The sequence below is a fragment of the Nicotiana tomentosiformis genome, unplaced genomic scaffold, assembly GCF_000390325.3.
Source record: "Nicotiana tomentosiformis unplaced genomic scaffold, ASM39032v3 Un00102, whole genome shotgun sequence".
In the NCBI taxonomy this organism is placed as follows: domain Eukaryota; kingdom Viridiplantae; phylum Streptophyta; class Magnoliopsida; order Solanales; family Solanaceae; genus Nicotiana; species Nicotiana tomentosiformis.
In genome coordinates, this window is record NW_027174661.1 from 58,207 (window position 1) to 72,036 (window position 13,830).

Here is a 13,830-nt window from a genome sequence, read left to right on the forward strand (position 1 = left end):
AGGAACGATCGTGATGGGGAGGTGAATATGGTTCCTTAGGTCATATTTGATGGCCTGAAAAATTTTTAGGCGATCCCAATCTGAGGGCCCCGACCCACTCGAAAGGCGTGGGCTATTGCACATGAAAATATGGGAATCGGGCGGAATTCTAGTTTTATGGCCGAAAAATGGAAAAAATGAGGAACGATCGTGACGGGGAGGTGACTATGGTTCCTTAGGTCATATTTGATGGCCCGAAAAATTTTTAGGCGATCCCAGTCCGGGGGCCCCGACTCACTCGAAAGGCGTGGGGGTACAAGTAAATATAGGAATCGTGCGGAATTCTAGTTTTTTGGCCGAAAAATGCAAAAAGAGTGGAACGATCAAGGAAGGGCAGTGACTATGGTTTCTTAGGTCGTATTTGATGGCCCGGATTTGTTTTAGGAGATCGGGGTTCGGGAGTCTCGGGCCCACACAAAAATATGGGAATCGGGCAGAATTCTAGTTTTTTGGCCGTAAAATGCAAAAAGTGAGGAACGATCATGGCGGGGCAGTGACTATGGTTCCTTAGGTCGTATTTAATGGACCGAAAATATGGGAATCGGGCGGAATTCTAGTTTTATGGCCGAAAAACGGAAAAAATGAGGAACGATCACGACGGGGCGGTGACTATGGTTCCTTAGGTCGTATTTGATGGCCCGAAAAAAATTTAGGCGATCCCAGTCTGGGGGCCCGGCCCACTCGGAAGGCTTGGGCGCACACAAAAATATTGGAATCGGGAGGAATTTTAGTGTTTTGGCCGTAAAATGCAAAAAAGTGAGGAACAATCATGGTGGGGCAGTGACTATGATTCCTTAGGTCGTATTTAATGGCCCGGTAAATTTTAGGCGATCCGAGTCCGGGGGGCCCGGCCCACTCTGAAGGCGTGGGCTATAGCACACGAAAATATAGGAATCGGGCAAAATTTTAGTTTTTTGGCCGAAAAACACAAAAAATGAGGAACGATCATGGCGGGGCGGTGACTATGGTTCCTTAGGTCGTATTTGATGGCCCAAAAGTTTTTTAGGCTATCGGGGTTCGGGGGGCCAGGGACCACTTGGAGGCGTGGTCAATAGCACACGAAATTGGCCGTAAAACGCAGAAACACCGAGGAATGGTCATGGCGGGGCGGTGACTATGGTTCTATAGGTCGTAATTGATGGCCCAAAAAATTTTTAGGCGATCCGAGTCCAGGGGGCCCAGCCCACTCGGAAGACGTGGGCTATTGCACACGGAAATATGGGAATCGGGCGGAATTTTAGTTTTATGGCCATATAATGCAAAATATGATAAAAAGTCATGGCGGTGAGGTGAGTATGGTTACTTAGGTCGTATTTGATGGTCCGAAAAATTTTTAGGCGATCCGGCTCCGTGGTCCCGGCCCACTCGGAAGGTGTGGGTTATAGCAAACGAAAATATTGGAATAAGGCGAAATTATAATATTTTAGCCGAAAAACGCAAAAAATGAGGAAAGTTCATGGCGAGGCAGTGACTATAGTTCCTTAGGTCGTATTTTATGGCCTAGGAAAATTTTAGGCTATCGGGGTCCGGGGGTCTCGGGCCACTTGGAAGGCGTGAGCTATAGCACACGAAAATATGGGAATCGGGCAGAATTCTAGTTTTTTGGCCGAAAAATGCAAAAAATGAGGAACGTTTATGGCGGGGCGGTGACTATGGTTCTTTAGGTCGTATTTTATGGCTCAAACTTTAGGCGATCCGGCTCCGGGGTCCCGGACCACTCGGAAGGTGTGGGCTATAGCACACGAAAATATTGGAATCAGACGAAATTCTAGTTGTTTGGCCGAAATACGCAAACAATGAAGAACGATTATGGCGGGGCGGTGACTATGGTTCTTTAGGTCGTATTTTATGGCCCGAAAAAATTGAGGCTATCGGGGTCCGGGGGTCCTGGGACCACTTGGAAGGCGTGGGCTATTGCACACGAAAATATGCGCATCAGGCAAAATTCTAGTCTTTGGGCCGAAAAAATCTAAAGAATAAGGAATGATCATGGCGTTGTGGTGACTATGGTTTCCTAGGACGTATTTGATGACCCAAATTTTTTTTAGGCGATCCGAGTCAGGGGGCCCGGCCCACTCGGAAGGCACGAAAATATGGGAATCGGGCGGAATTCTAGTTTTTTGCCGAAAAATGCTAAACATGAGGAACGTTCATGGCGGGGTGGTGACTATGGTTCCTTATGTCGTATTTGATGGCACGGAAAAGTTTTAGGCGATCGGGGTACGCGGGGCCAGGGACAACTCGGAAGGCAAGGTCTATAGCACACGAAAATATGAGAATCATGCGGAAATCTAGTTTTTTGGCCGTAAAACATAGAAAAACCGAGGAATGGTCATGGCGGGGCGGTGACTATGGTTCTATAGGTCGTATTTGATGGCCCGGAAAAATTTTAGGCGATCCGAGTCTAGGGGGCCCAGCCCACTCGGATGACGTGGGAGCACACAAAAATATTGGAATCAGGCGAACTTCTAGTTTTTTGGCCGAAAAACGAAAGCAATTAGGAAAGATCATGGTGGGGCGGTGACTATGTTTCTTTAGGTCGTATTTTATTTCCCGGACCCCGGGACCACTTGGAAAGAGTGGGCTATATAGCACACGAAAATATAGGAATCAGGCAGAATTCTATTTTTTTTTTGCCGAAAAATGCAAAAAATAAGGAACGATCATGGCAGGGCGGTGACTATGGTTCCCTAGGTCATATTTGATGGCCCGAAAAAATTTTAGGCGATCCGAGTCAGGGGGCCCGACCCACTCGGAAGGCGTGGGCAATAGCACACGAAAATATGGGAATGAGGCAGAATTCTAGTTTTTTGGCTGAAAAACGCAAACAATGAGGAACGATCATGGCGGGGTGGTGACTATGGTTCCTTAGGTCGTATTTAATGGCCCGGTAAAATTTTAGGCGATCCGAGTCCGGGGGTCCAGGGACTACTTGGAAGGCGTGGGATATAGCACACGAAAATATGGGAATCGGGCGGAATTCTAGTTTTTTGGCCAAAAAAATGCAAAATATGAGGAACGATCAAGGCGGGGCGGTGACTATGGTTCCTTAGGTCGTATTTGATGGACTGGAAAATTTTTAGGCGATTGGGGTTCGGGGGGCCTAGGACCACTCGAAAGACGTGGGCTATAACACTCAAAACAATGGGAATAAGGCAGAATTCTAGTTTTTTGGCCGTAAAATGCAAAGGATGAGGAACGATTATGGTGGGGCAGTGACTATGGTTCCTTAGGTCTTATTTAAGGGCCAGGTAAAATTTTAGGCAATTCGAGTCCGGGGGTCCCGACACTACTTGGAAGGCGTGGGCTATAGCACACAAAAATATGGGAATCAGGCGGAATTCTAGTTTTTTGGCCATACAACACAGTAAAAACGAGGAATGGTCATGGTAGGGCAGTGACTATGGTTCTCTAGGTCGTATTTGATGGACCAGAAAATTTTTAGGTGATCGGGGTCCATGGGGGCAGGGACCACTCGGAAAGGCGTGGTCTATAGCACACGAAAATATGGGAATTAGGCGTAAATCTAGTTTTTTGGCCATAAAACACAGAAAACCCGAGGAATGTTCATGGCGGGGCAGTGACTATGGTTCTATAGGTCGTATTTGATGTCCCAAATTTTTTTTAGGCGATCCGAGTCCAGGGGCCCCCGCCCACTCGGAAGACGTTGGCTATAACACACAAAAATATGGGAATCGGGTGAAATTTTAGTTTTTTGGCCATAAAACGCAAACAATGATGAAAGGTCATGGCAGGGATGTGAGTATGGTTACTTAAGTCGTATTTGATGGTCCAAAAATTTTTTAGGCGATCCGGCTCAGGGGTCACGGCCCACTCGGAAGGTGTAGGCTATAGCACACGAAAATATTGGAATAAGGCGAAATTATAATATTTTAGCCGAAAAACGCAAAAAATGAGGAAAGTTGATGGCGAGGCGGTGACTATAGTTCCTTAGGTCGTATTTGATGGCCTAGGAAAATTTTAGGCTATCGGGGTCCGGGGGTCTCGGGCCACTTGGAAGGCGTGGGCTATAACACACGAAAATATGGGAATCGGGCAGAATTCTAGTTTTTTGGCCGAAAAATGCAAAACATGAGGAACGTTCATGGCGAGGCGGTGACTATGGTTCTTTAGGTCATATTTTATGGCCCGAAGTTTAGGCGATCCGGCTCCGGGGTCCCGGCCCACTCGGAAGGTGTGGGCTATAGCACACGAAAATATTGGAATCAGGTGAAATTCTAGTTGTTTGGCCGAAAAACGCAAAAAATTAAGAACGATCATGGCGGGGCGGTGACTATGGTTCTTTCGGTCGTATTTTATGGCCCGAAAATATTTAGGCGATCGGGGTCCGGGGGTCCTAGGACCACTTGGAAGGCATGGGCTATTGCACACGAAAATATGCGAATCAAGCAAAATTCTAGTCTTTGGGCCGAAAAATGCTAAAGAATAAGGAATGATCATGGCGGGGCGGTGACTATGGTTTCCTAGAACATATTTGATGACCCGAAAAAATTTTAGGCGATCCGAGTTAGGGGGCCCGGCCCACTCGGAAGGCACGAAAATATGGGAATCGGGCGGAATTCTAGTTTTTTGGCCGAAAAATGCTAAACATGAGGAACGTTCATGGAGGGGTGGTGACTATGGTTCCTTATGTCGTATTTGATGGCACGGAAAAATTTTAGGCGATCAGGGTCCGCGGGGCCAGGGACAACTCGGAAGGCGTGGTCTATAGCACACGAAAATATGAGAATCATGCGAAAATCTAGTTTTTTGGCCGTAAAATACTGAAAAACCGAGGGATGGTCATGGCGGGGAGGTGACTATGGTTCTATAGGTCGTATTTGATGGCCCGGAAAAATTTTAGGCAATCCGAGTCTAGGGGGCCCAGCTCACTAGGAAGACGTGGGCTAAAGCACACGAAAATATTGGAATCAGGCGAACTTCTAGTTTTTTGGCCGAAAAACGAAAGCAATTAGGAACGATCATGGCGGGGCGGTGACTATGTTTCTTTAGGTCGTATTTTATGGCCCGGAAAATTTTAGGCAATCGGGGTCCGGGGGTCCCGGGATTGTTTGGCCGAAAAACGCAAAAAATGAGGAACAATCATGGCGGGGCGGATACTATGGTTCCTTAGGTCATATTTGATAGTCCGGAAAAATTTTAGGCGATAGGGGTCCGGAGGTCCCGGGACCACTCGGAAGGTGTGGGCTATAACACGCAAAAATATGGGAATCGCGCGGAATTCTAGTTGTTTGGCCGAAAAATGCAAAAAATAAGGAACGATCATGGCGGGGCGGATACTATGGTTCCTTAGGTCATATTCGATTTCCCAGAAAATTTTTAGGCGATCGGGGTCCGCGGCTCTTGTGACCACTCGGAATGCGTGGGTATAGCACACGAAAATATGGGAATCGAGCGAAATTCTAGGTCTTTTCAGTAACATGCAAAAAATGTGGAAAGATCTTGGCAGGGCGGTGACTATGGTTCCTTTGGTCTTATTTGATAGTCCGGAAAAATATTAGGCGATAGGGGTCCGGAGGACCCGGGACCACTCGGAAGGCGTGGGCTATAACACACAAAAATATGGGAATCGCGCGGAATTCTAGTTTTTTAGCTGAAAAATGCAAAAGACTAGGAACGATCATGGCGGGGCGGTGACTATGGTTCCTTAGGTTGTATTTGATAGTCCGGAAAATTTTTAGGCGATCCGGCTCCGGGGGGCCCGAGCCACTCGGAAGGCGTGGGCGATAGCACAAAAAAATATGGGAATCGGGCGAAATTCTAGTTTTTTGGCGAAGAAATGCAAAAAATGAGGAACGATCATGGCGAGGCGGTGACTATGGTTCCTTAGGTCCTAATTGATGGCCCGAAAACTTTTTAGGCGATCCGAGTCCGGCGGCCCGGCCCACTCGGAAGGCGTGGGGCACACAAAAATATGGTAATCGAGCGGAATTCTAGCTTTTTGGCCGAAAAATGCAATAAATGAGGAACGATCATGGCGTTGCGGTGACTATGGTTCCTTAGGTCGTATTTGATGGCCCGGAAAATTTTAGGCTATCGGGGTCCACGGCTCCCGGGACCACTCGGAAGGCATAAGCTATAGCACACGAAAATATGCAAATCACGCGGAGTTCTAGTTTTTTGGCATAAAAATGCAAAGCATTTGGAATGATCATGGTGGGGCGGTGACTATGGTACCTTAGGTCGTATTTGATAGTCCGGAAAAATTTTAGGCGATCGGGGTCCGCGGCTCCCCGGACCACTTGGAAGGCGTGGGTATAGCACACGAAAATATGGGGATCGGGCGTAATTCTAGTTTTTTGGCCCAAAAATGCAAAAAATGAGTAACGATGATGGAGGGGCGGTTACTATGGTTCCTTAGGTCGTATTTGACGGCCCGGAAATATTTTAGGCGATCGGGGTCCGGGGGTCCCGGAACCACTTGGAAGGGTAGGCAATAGCACACAAAAATATGGGTATCGCGCGAAATTCTAGTTGTTTGGCAGAAAAACGCAAAAAATGAGGAACGATCATGGTGGGGCGGATACTATGGTTCCTTAGGTCGTATTTGATAGTCCGGAAAAATTTTAGGCGATAGGGGTCAGGAGGTCCCGGGACCACTCGGAAGGCGTGGGCTATAACACACAAAAATATGGGAATCGCGCGGAATTCTAGTTGTTTGGCCGAAAAACGCAAAAAATGTGGAACGATCATGGCGGGGTGGTTACTATGGTTCCTTAGGTCGTATTTGATGGCCCGAAATTTTTTAGGCGATCGGGGTTCGGGGTTCCCGGGACCCCTTGGTAGGCGTGGGCTTTGCACACGAAAATATGGAAATCGCGCGGAATTCTAGTTTTTTGGCTGAAAAATGCAAAAGACTAGGAACGATCATGGCGGGGCGGTGACTATGGTTCCTTAGGTCGTATTTGATAGTTCGGAAAACTTTTAGGCGATCCGGCTCCGGGTGGGCAATAGCACACAAAAATATTGTAATCGGGCGGAATTCTAGTTTTCTGGCAAAAAAAACGCAACAAATGAGGACTGATCATGGCTCGGCGGTGACCATGATTCCTTAGGTCGTATTTGATAGTCCGGAAAAATTTTAGGCGATTGGGGTCCGGAGTTCCCGGGTTCACTTGGAAGGGGTGGGCTATAGGACACGAAAATATGGGAATCGCGCGGAATTCTAGTTTTTTGGCCGAAAAACGGAAAAAACTAGGAACGATCATGGCTAAGCAGTGACTATGGTTCCTTAGGTCTTATTTGATAGTGCGGAAAAATTTTAGGCGATCGGGGTCCGCGGCTCTTGGGACCACTCGGAATGCGTGGGTATAGCACACGAAAATATGGGAAACGGGCGAAATTCTAGTTGTTTGGCCGAAAAACGCAAAACATGAAGAACGATCATGGCGGGGTGGTTACTATAGTTCCTTAGGTCGTATTTGATGGCCCGGAAAATTTTTAGACGATCGGGGTTCGGGGTTCCCGGGACCCCTTTGAAGGCGTGGGCTAAAGCACACGAAAATATGAAAATCGTGCGGAATTCTAGTTTTTTGGCTGAAAAACGCAAAAGACTTGGAACGATCATATAGGGGCGGTGACTATGGTTCCTTAGGTCGTATTTGATAGTCCAGAAAATTTTTAGGCGATCCAGTTCCGGGGGGCCCGACCCACTCGGAAGGCGTGGGCGATAGCACACAAAAATATGGGAATCGTGCGAAATTGTAGTTTTTTGGCAGAAAAACGCAAAGCATATTGAATGATCATGGTGGGGCGGATATTATGGTTCCTTAGGTCGTATTTGATAGTCCGGAAAAATTTTAGGCGATAGGGGTCAGGAGGTCCCGGGACCACTCGGAAGGCGTGGGCTATAACACACAAAAATATGGGAATCGCGCGAAATTCTAGTTGTTTGGCCGAAAAACACAAAAAATGTGGAACGATCATGGCGGGGTGGTTACTATGGTTCCTTAGGTCGTATTTGATGGCCCGAAATTTTTTAGGCGATCGGGGTTCGGGGTTCCCGGGACCACTTGGTAGGCGTGGGCTTTAGCACACGAAAATATGAAAATCGCGCGGAATTCTAGTTTTTTGGCTGAAAAATGCAAAAGACTAGGAACGATCATGGCGAGGCGGTGACTATGGTTCCTTAGGTCGTATTTGATAGTCCGGAAAATTTTTAGGCGATCCGGCTCCGGGTGGGCAATAGCACACAAAAATATTGTAATCGGGCGGAATTCTAGTTTTTTGGCCAAAAAAACGCAACAAATGAGGACTGATCATGGCTCGGCGGTGACCATGGTTCCTTTGGTCGTATTTGATAGTCCGGAAAAATTTTAGGCGACAGGGGTCCGGAGTTCCTGGGTTCACTTGGAAGGGGTGGGCTATAGGACACGAAAATATGGGAATCGCGCGGAATTCTAGTTTTTTGGCCGAAAAACGGAAAAAACTAGGAACGATCATGGCTAGGCGGTGACTATGGTTCCTTAGGTCTTATTTGATAGTGCGGAAAAATTTTAGGCGATCGGGGTCCGCGGCTCTTTGGACCACTCGGAATGCGTGGGTATAGCACACGAAAATATGGGAATCGGGCGAAATTCTAGTTGTTTGGCCGAAAAACACAAAACATGAGGAACGATCATGGCGGGGTTGTTACTATAGTTCCTTAGGTCGTATTTGATGGACCGGAAAATTTTTAGACGATCGGGGTTCGGGGTTCCCGGGACCCCTTTGAAGGCGTGGTCTAAAGCACACGAAAATATGAAAATCGTGCGGAATTCTAGTTTTTTGGCTGAAAAACGCAAAAGACTTGGAACGATCATATAGGGGCGGTGACTATGGTTCCTTAGGTCATATTTTATAGTCCGGTAAATTTTTAGGCGATCCAGCTCCGGGGGGCCCGACCCACTCGGAAGGCGTGGGCGATAGCACACAAAAATATGGGAATCGTGCGGAATTGTAGTTTTTTGGCCAAAAAGGGAAAAAATGAGGAACGATCATGGCGAGGCGGTGACTATGGTTCCTTAGGTCCTAATTGATGGCCCGAAATATTTTTAGGCGATCTGAGTCCGGTGGCCCGGCCTACTCGGAAGGCGTGGGGCACACAAAAATATGGTAATCGAGTGGAATTCTAGCTTTTTGGCCGAAAAACGCAATAAATGAGGAACGATCATGGCGGGGAGGTGACTATGGTTCCTTAGGTCGTATTTGATGGCCCGGAAAATTTTAGGCGATCGGGGTCCACGGCTCCCGGGACCACTCGGAAGGCGTAAGCTATAGCACACGAAAATATGCAAATCGCACGGAGTTCTAGTTTTTTGGCCGAAAAATGCAAATCATTTGGAACGATCATGGTGGGGCGGTGACTATGGTACCTTAGGTCATATTTGATAGTCCAGAAAATTTTTAGGCGATCGGGGTCCGCGGGTCCCGGAACCACTTGGAATGGTCGGCAATAGCACACAAAAAAATTGTAATCGGGCAGAATTCTAGTTTTTTGGCCGAAAAACGCAACAAATGAGGAATGATCATGGTTGGGCGGTGACTATGGTTCCTTAGGTCGTCTTTGATAGTCCGGAAAAATTTTAGGCGATAGGGGTCCGGAGTTCCCGGGTTCACTTGGAAGGGTGGGGCACACAAAAATATTGTAATCGGGCGGAATTCTAGTTTTTTAGCTGAAAAATGCAAAAGACTTGGAACGATCATGGCGGGGTGGTGACTATGGTTCCTTAGGTCGTATTTGATAGTCCGTAAAATTTTTAGGCAATCCGGCTCCGGGTGGCCCGACCCACTCGGAAGGCGTGGGCGATAGCACACAAAAATATGGGAATCGAGCGGAATTGTAGTTTTTTGGCCAAAAAGGCAAAAAATGAGGAACGATCATGGCGAGGCGGTGACTATGGTTCCTTAGGTCCTAATTGATATCCCGAAAGTTTTTTAGGCGATCCGAGTCCGGCGGCCCGGCCCACTCGGAAGGCGGCACACAAAAATATGATAATCGAGTGGAATTCTAGCTTTTTGGCCGAAAAACGCAATAAATGAGGAACGATCATGGCGGGGCAGTGACTATGGTTCCTTAGGTCGTATATGATGGCCCGCAAAATTTTAGGCGATCGGGGTCCACGGCTCCCGGGACCACTCGGAAGGCGTAAGCTATAGCACACGAAAATATGCAAATCGCACGGAGTTATAGTTTTATGGCCAAAAAATGCAAAGCATTTGGAACGATCATGGTGGGGCGGTGACTATGGTACCTTAGGTCATATTTGATAGTCCGGAAAAATTTTAGGCGATCGGGGTCCGGGGGTCCCGGAACTACTTGGAAGGGTGGGCAATAGCACACAAAAATATTGTTATCGGGCGGAATTCTAGTTTTTTGGCAGAAAAACACAACAAATGAGGAATGATCATGGTTGGGCGGTGACTATGGTTCCTTAGGTCATATTTGATAGTCCGGAAAAATTTTAGGCGATAGGGGTCCGGAATTCCCGGGTTCACTTAGAAGGCGTGGGCTATATAGGACATGAAAATATGGGAATCGCGCGGAATTCTAGTTTTTTGGCCGAAAAATGGAAAACACTAGGAACGATCATAGCTGGGCGGTGACTATGGTTCCTTAGGTCTTATTTGATAGTCCGGAAAAATTTTAGGCGATCGGGGTCCACGGCTCTTGGGACCACTCGGAATGCATGGGTATAGCACACGAAAATATGGGAATCGGGCGAAATTCTAGTTGTTTGGCCGAAAAACGCAAAAAATGAGGAACGATCATGGCCGGGTGGTTACTATGGTTCCTTAGGTCATATTTGATGGCCCGGAAAATTTTTAGATGATCGGGGTTCGGGGTTCCCGGGACCCCTTTTAAGGCGTGGGCTAAAGCACACGAAAATATGGAAATCGAGCGAAATTCTAGTTTTTTGGCTGAAAAACGCAAAAGACTAGGAACAATCATGGCGGGGTAGTGACTATGGTTCCTTAGGTCGTATTTGATAGTCCGGAAAATTTTTAGGCGATCCGGCTCCGGGGGGCCCGACCCACTCGAAAGGCGTTGCCGATAGCACACAAAAATATGGGAATCGGGCGGAATTCTAGTTTTTTGGCTAAAAAATGCAAAAAATGAGGAACGATCATGGCGAGGCGGTGACTATGGTTCCTTAGGTCCTAATTGATGGCCCGAAAATATTTTAGGCGATCCGAGTCCGGCGGCCCGGCCCACTCGGAAGGCGTGGGGCACACAAAAATATGGTAATCAAGCGGAATTCTAGCTTTTTGGCCGAAAAATGCAATAAATGAGGAACGATCATGGCGGGGCGGTGACTACGGTTCCTTAGGTCGTATTTGATGGCCCGGAAAATTTTAGGCGATCGGGATCCACGGCTCCCGGGACCACTCGGAAGGCGTAAGCTATAGCACACGAAAATATGCAAATCGCGCGGAGTTCTAGTTTTTTGGCCGAAAAATGCAAAGCATTTGGAACGATCATGGTGGGGCGGTGACTATGGTACCTTAGGTCGTATTTGATAGTCCGGAAAAATTTTAGGCGATCGGGGTCCGCGGCTCCCCGGACCACTTGGAAGGCGTGGGTATAGCACACGAAAATATGGGAATCGGGCGTAATTCTAGTTTTTTGGCCGAAAAATGCAAAAAATGAGAAACGATGATGGCGGGGCGGTTACTATGGTTCCTTAGGTCGTATTTGACGGCCCGGAAAAATTTTAGGCGATCGGGGTCCGGGGGTCCCGGAACCACTTGGAAGGGTGGGCAATAGCACACAAAAATATTGTAATCGGGCGGAATTCTAGTTTTTTGGCCGAAAAACGCAACAAATGAGGAATGATCATGGCTGGGCGGTGACTATGGTTCCTTAGGTCGTATTTGATAGTCCGGAAAAATTTTAGGCGATAGGGGTCCGGAGTTCCCGGGTTCACTTGGAAGGCGTGGGCTATAGGACACGAAAATATGGGAATCGCGCGGAATTCTAGTTTTTTGGCCGAAAAACGGAAAAAACTAGGAACGATCATGGCTGGGCGGTGACTATGGTTCCTTAGGTCTTATTTGATAGTCCGGAAAATTTTTAGGCGATAGGGGATCGGGGTTCCCGGGACCCTTTTAAGGCGTGGGCTAAAGCACACGAAAATATGAAAATCGAGCGGAATTATAGCTTTTTGGCTGAAAAACGCAAAAAAACTAGGAACGATCATGGCGGGGCGGTGAATATGGTTCCTTAGGTTGTATTTGATAGTCCGGAAAATTTTTAGGCGATCCGGCTCCGGGGGGCCCGACCCACTCGAAAGGCGTGGGCGATAGCACACAAAAATATGGGAATCGGGCGGAATTCTAGTTTTTTGGCCAAAAAATGCAAAAATGAGGAACGATCATGGCGAGGCGGTGACTATGGTTCCTTAGGTCCTAATTGATGGCCCAAAAATTTTGTAGGCGATCCGAGTCCGGCGGCCCGGCCCACTCAGAAGACGTGGGGCACACAAAAATATGGTAATCGAGCGGAATTCTAGCTTTTTGGCCGAAAAACGCAATAAATGAGGAACGATCATGGCGGGGCGGTGACTATGGTTCCTTAGGTCGTATTTGATGGCCCAAAAAATTTTAGGCGATCGGGGTCCACGGCTCCCGGGACCACTCGGAAGGCGTAAGCTATAGCACACGAAAATATGTAAATCGCGCGGAGTTCTAGTTTTTTGGCCGAAAAATGCAAAGCATTTGGAACGATCATGGTGGGGCGGTGACTATGGTACCTTAGGTCGTATTTGATAGTCCGGAAAAATTTTAGGCGATCGGGGTCCGGGGGTCCCGGAACCACTTGGAAGGGTGGGCAATAGCACACAAAAATATTGTAATAGGGCGGAATTCTAGTTTTTTGGTAGAAAAACGCAACAAATGAGGAATAATCATGGTTGGGCTGTGACTATGGTTCCTTAGGTCGTATTTGATAGTCCGGAAAAATTTTAGGCGATAGGGGTCCGGAGTTCCCGGGTTCACTTGGAAGGGTGGGGCACACAAAAATATTGTAATCGGGCGGAATTCTAGTTTTTTGGCAGAAAAATGCAACAAATAAGGAACGATCATGGCGGGGTGGTGACTATGGTTCCTTAGGTCGTATTTGATGGCCCGCAAAATTTTAGGCGATCGGGGTCCACGGCTCCCGGGACCACTCGGAAGGCGTAAGCTATAGCACACGAAAATATGCAAATCGCGCGGAGTTCTAGTTTTTTGGCCGAAAAATGCAAAGTATTTGGAACGATCATGGTGGGGCGGTGACTATGGTACCTTAGGTCGTATTTGATAGTCCGAAAAAATTTTAGGCGATCGGGGTCCGGGGGTCCCGGAACCACTTGGAAGGGTGGGCAATAGCACACAAAAATATTGTAATCGGGCGGAATTCTAGTTTTTTGGCAGAAAAATGCAACAAATGAGGAATGATCATGGTTGGGCTGTGACTATGGTTCCTTAGGTCATATTTGATAGTCCGGAAAAATTTTAGGCGATAGGGGTCCGGAGTTCCCGGGTTCACTTGGAAGGGTGGGGCACACAAAAATATTGTAATCGGACGGAATTCTAGTTTTTTGGCCGAAAACGGAAAAAACAAGGAACGATCATGGCTGGGCGGTGACTATGGTTCCTTAGGTCTTATTTGATAGTCCGGAAAAATTTTGGGCGATCGGGGTCCGCGGCTCTTGGGACCACTCGGAATGCGTGGGTATAGCACACGAAAATATGGGAATCGGGCGAAATTCTAGTTGTTTGGCCGAAAAATGCAAAATATGAGGAACGATC